Raw genomic sequence first — 6,004 nt, 5'->3', positions numbered from 1 at the left:
CTACATCTCCAAAAAGATTCACAGACCTTCCTGTCCATCGAAAAAATATTGCTGTTTTGTTTAGTTAACGGGTTCACCTTAAACCTGCTGCCAACACAAGAACAGTTTATAAAGCAGTTTGGGTCACCCTATTGGAAGAAGGATATGAAAGCTTTGGAGAGGGTGCAGAAGAGACCTAACAGGATGATTCCTGGATTAGAGAGTAAGAGCTATAAGGAGATGCTGGACAAACTTAGGTTGTTTTCTCTGGAGTGGCAGAGGCTGATGAAAGTTTATATGATGATGTCAAGCATAAACAGAGTAGACTGCTTATAACTTTCTCCCAGGGTTGAAACATCCAATACTGATGGCAACACAAGTGAATCTGCAGATGCTGGAAATAAATAAAAACACAAAATGCTGGCAGAACTCAGCAGGCCAGACAACATCTATGGGAGGAGGTAGTGACAACATTTCGGGCCGAAACCCTTCATCAGGAGTGAAATAACATGGGATGGTCAAGGGGGGGATAAGAAGTGGGGGCAGGGATGAAGTAGAGAGCTGGGAAGTGATAGGCTGAAGGGAAATGGGCTAGGGCGAAGGTGGAGAATTATGGGAAATAAAAGAGAAAGAAAGGTAGGGCTGGGGGGAGATTATAGTGAGGGGGGAAAAAAGAGAAAGAGAACCAGACTAAAATTATAGATAGGGATGGGGTAGGGGGGGCAAGGGTATCAACGGAGGTCTGTGAGTTGAATGTTCATGCCAGCAGGTAGGAGGCTACCTAGGCGGGAGGTAAGGTATTGCTCCATCAACCTGCGTGTGGACTCATCTTGACGGTAGAGGAGGTCATGGACAGACATATCGGAGTGGGAGTGGTCTGTGGAATTGAAGTGTGTGGCCACAGGGAGATCCCGCCACTGCTGGAGGACTGAGCGCTGGTGTTCGGCGAAACGGTCTCCCAGTCTGCGGCGGGTCTCCCCAATGTATAAATGGCCACATCGGGAGCACCGGATACAGTATATCACCCCAGTTGACTCACAGGTGAAGTGGTGCCTCACCTGACAGGACTGTCTGGGGCCTAGGATGGTGGTGAGGGAAGAAGTGTGCGGGCAGGTGTAGCACTTCTTCCATTTGTAGGGATAAGTGCCAGGAGGGAAGTCAGTGGGGAGGGATAGGGGGGATGAATGGACAAGGGAGACGCGTAGTGAGTGATCCCAGCGGAAAGCCGAGAGTGGGAGGGAGGGGAAGATGTGTCTGGTGGTAGGATCCCGTAGAAGGTGGCTGTATTGATGGACGTGCTTTAAATGTGAGAGGGGGAATGTTCAAAGGAGAAGTGTAAAGATGTGAATGCCTCAAATGTGCTGCCAGGAACAGTGATGGAGGCACTTACAATAAAGGCATTTAAGAGGCTTCTAGATACTTAGGTATACTAACGTGCAGAGAACGGAGGGCTATGGACATTGTGCAGATCAAAGCCCGAAGATTGATTGGAAGTCCAGAAGTCAAGGCAGATAGCCAGAGCCCAAGTCTAAGAGTTGCTGTGGTTCTGCTGGTGAAGTCGAAGGCCCAATATATGCAAATGCATGCATCCATGGAAGGCTGGAGGACAAAGACAGCTTGTCCTGGGGTTAGAGAAAAACGTACGTGGATGGAGGTTGGGTGGGATGTAGGAATTGTCTTTTTTTGCTGTTGTTGCTTTGTCACTTGGTATGTTTTGTCTTGTTGTGTTCTGTGTTTTATTGCAGAGCATGGTAGGCATGCTATGCTGGCATTGGAATGTGAGGCAACACTTGTGGGCTACCATCAGCACATTCTTGGGAGTGTTGGTTGTTAATGTAAATGACAACACTCTATGTTTTGATGTGCACGTGATAAAGAAATTAATCCTAACTCTGAAAATCAGAAGGGATTTTCTCTGTCTAGATGGACATAAAACCATATAACAATTACAGCACGGAAACAGGCCATCTTGGCCCTTCTAGTCCGTGCCGAAAGCTTACCCTCACCTAGTCCCACCGGCCTGCACTCAGCCAAAACCCTCCATTCCTTTCCTGTCCATATACCTATCCAGTTTTTTTTTTAAAATGACAAAATCGAACCTGCCTCTACCACTTCTACTGGAAGCTCGTTCCACACAGCTACCACACTCTGAGTAAAGAAGTTCCCCCTCGTGTTACACCTAAACTTTTGCTCCTTAACTCTCAACTCATGTCCTCTTGTTTGAATTTCCCCTACTCTCAAGGGAAAAAGCCTATCCACATCAACTCTATCTATCCCCCTCATAATTTTAAATACCTCTATCAAGTCCCCCCTCAAACTTCTACGCTCGAAAGAATAAAGACCTAATTTGTTCAACCTTTCTCTGTAACTTAGGTGCTGAAACCCAGGTAACATTCTAGTAAATCTCCTCTGTACTCTCTCTATTTTGTTGACATCTTTCCTATAATTCAGTGACCAGAACTGTACACAATACTCCAAATTTGGCCTTACCAATGCCTTGTACAATTTTAACATTACATCCCAACTCCTATACTCAATGCACTGATTTATAAAGGCCAGCATACCAAAAGCTTTCTTCACCACCCTATGCACATGAGATTCCACCTTCATGTAACTATGCACCATTATTCCTAGATCACTCTGTTCTACTGCATTCCTCAATGCCCTATCATTTACCACGTATGTCCTATTCCTGATTAGTCGTACCAAAATGTAGCACCTCACACTTATCAGCATTAAACTACATCTGCCATCTTTCAGCCCACTCTTCTAACTGGCCTAAATCTCTCTGCAAGCTTTGAAAACCTATTTCATTATCCACAACGCCACCTATCTTAGTGTCATCTGCATACTTACTAATCCAATTTACCACCGCATCATCCAGATCATTAATGTATATGACTAACAACATTGGACCCAGTACAGATCCCTGAGGCACACCACTAGTCACTGGCCTCCAACCTGACAAACAGTTATCCACCACTACTCTCTGGCATCTCCCATCCAGCCACTGTTGAATCCATTTTACTATTATGCAGCTCTCCACAGCGCAATGGATCTGCTCAGAGTCTTGAGGGCTGCCACTTTGACCTCTGATTGCAAATTTGTTCACTGTTCCAGTAAGTGCCACCAGGGATTTGGGAAAAAAACACCTCATCTTCTGTGCAGGCACAATGCAGCCTGTAGCTTTGGGATTTAGCAATTCCAGACCAGCAGCTTCTCCTGTATACATCAGGACTGACCATCTAGCATCATTCAATATTTCTCTCTCCATAGATGCTGCCTGACCTGCTGGCCATTCCCAGCAGCTGCTCTGTCCTCTCCTACTGTCCCAGAAAGTTCTTTTAATTTTACTCTAATAAATAGCCTACCAAATAGTTCCAAAAAGCCCTATTCGATTTTAAAGCTTTGCACTTGCTCTGTCAAATTGGCATCTGTTTGCACTATCTCAAGCCTGTATTAAGAAAGTAGAGGGTGGTTGCAGACTGAGTGTAGTGTGCCTGGTGACCAGTGGTGTTTGGCCTTCATGATTTTTATAAATAACTTGGATGAGGAAGTGAGTTTGCAGAAGACAGGACATAGATAGCATAGAAGGTCATCATGTATTACAACTGGACATTGCCAGGATGCACAGCAGGGCTGAGAAGTGGCAGATGGAGTTCAACCTGGAAAAGTGTGAAGTAATTCACTTCAGAAGGTTGGATTTGAAGGCAGAACATAGGGTAAAAGGCAGGATTCTTAGCAGTGTGGAGGAACAGAGGAATCTCAGAGTTACTGTCCATAATCCCTTAAAGTTGCCATGCAAGTTGAGAAGAAGACCTTTATGAATTGGAATATTGAGTTCAAGAGCCGCAAGGTAATATTGCAGCTCTATAAAATCCTGGTTAGATCACACTTAGAACATGATCGCCTCATTATAGGAAGTATATGGAAACTTTAGAGAGAGGGCAGAGGATTTTAACCTGGATTAGAGAGCATGTCTTATAAAGATAGATTGAATGAGCTTGGGCTTTTCTTTGGAGTGAAGGAAGGTCAGAGTTGACTTGACAGGTGCCATAGGAATGTAGTGGTTAGCATGATGCTATTCCAGGTTTGGGCACCTACAACTCTTTATTTTAGGTTTCCAGTGTCTGCAGTTGCTTAATTCTAATTTACTGTAACATTTGACTGATTACATCTTCCAGTCATTCACATGATCATGGATATGTGCCACGTCCCTTTGAGATAAAGAGCACAAGGATAGGCTGGATGAGTTCGGAGTTTAATTTGGCATTCTGTGTAAGATTGCACATAACTTCCAGTGTGTGTGTGGGTTTCTTCCAGGTGCTCCGGTTTACCACTACATTCTAAAGACTTACGGGTTAGTAGATTAATTTGTCATTGTATGTGGCCTGTGATTAGGCTAGAGTTAAAATTGGTGGGTTGCTGGGTGGGAGGGTCTGGAAGGGCTTATTTCACGCTGTATCTATAAATAAAAATAACAATTTAAAAATGATTAGAGGCACAGACTGAGTGCACATCCAGAAGCCCTTCCCAGGGTGAAAATGGCTAATATGAGCGGGTGTAATTTTAAGATGAATGGAGGAAGGTATAGATGGTAGTAAGTTTTTATTCCATGAGTGCATGGAATGCTCTGCTAGAGATGAAGGTAGAGGTAGATCCATTAGGGACACTTAGGAAATGCATGGATGATAGAAAAACTGAGGTCTATGTAGAAGGAAAGGGTTAGATTGATCTTTGAGTAAAAGGTTGGCACAACATAGTTGGCCAAAGAGCTGTAGTGTGTTGTAGTGTGCTGTAATATTCTATGTTCTGTGTTAATTTCCAAGTTGGAAATGCGGTCGTAACTCAAGTTCCCACCCGGAAGAAGTCTGAAGCCCCACAGGAACTGGAATATCTAACCTATAAGAACCTAAGAGCAAGACAATCGGCCCATTAAGTTTACTCCACCATTCAATTATGACTGATTTAATTTCTCTCTGAATCCCATTCTCCTGCCTTCTCCCCATAACTTTAACATCCTTACTAATCAAGAATCTATCAGCCTCTGCTTTAAATATGACTTGGCACCCATGGATGTCTGTGGCAATGAATTCCACTGATTCACCACCTTCTGGCTAAGGAAGTTCCTCCTCGTTGTTCTTCTAAAGGGATGTCTTTCTATTCTAGCTTATGCCTGCTGGTCCAAGAATCTTCTATTAATGGAAACATTCTCTCCATGTCCATTCTATATAGGGCATTCAATATTTTTGATAGGTTTCAATGATATCCTTGCATTCTTCTAAACTCCAGAGAGTGCAGGTCCAGAATTATCAAACATTCTTTGATCCCAGGATCACTCTTGTAAACCTCATGTGAACCCTCTCCAATGCTGGCATATCCTTTCTTAGATCTGGGGCTATACACAAATTGGCCATTTGTAACCAGAGATGAACTGTATTAGGATGAGACAGATAAGTTTCTGAACTCTGCAATATCCAAGATTAAAGGACACAGCAAAGTTCAGGTTGCAGTCAGATCTGCTATAATTAATGGGCAGAGCCACTCAGAGGAGCTACGTTGTCCACTCTGTTTTATGTTCTCAGAGCATGACAGGTTTTCAGTCAGACAGACTGCCAGACATACTTTATTGATCCCGAGGGAAATTGGGTTTCGTTACAGCCGCACCAATCAAGAATAGTGTAGAAATATAGCAATATAAAACTATAAATAATTAAATAATAATAAGTTAATCATGTCAAGTGGAAATAAGTCCAGGACCAGCCTATTGGCTCAGGGTGTCTGACACTCTGAGGGAGGAGTTGTAAAGTTTGATGGCCACAGGTAGGAATGACTTCCTATGACGCTCTTGGTGTTACATCTTGGTGGAATGAGTCTCTAGTTGAATGTACTCCTGTGCTTAACCAGCACATTATGGAGTGGATGGGAGTTATTGTCCAAGATGGCATGCAACTTGGACAGCATCCTCTTTTCAGACACCACCGTCAGAGAGTTCAGTTCCACCCCCACAACATCACTGGCCTTA

The sequence above is a fragment of the Hemitrygon akajei genome, chromosome 28 (assembly GCF_048418815.1).
Source record: "Hemitrygon akajei chromosome 28, sHemAka1.3, whole genome shotgun sequence".
Taxonomy (NCBI): domain Eukaryota; kingdom Metazoa; phylum Chordata; class Chondrichthyes; order Myliobatiformes; family Dasyatidae; genus Hemitrygon; species Hemitrygon akajei.
Note: the sequence above shows the minus strand (reverse complement) of the source record.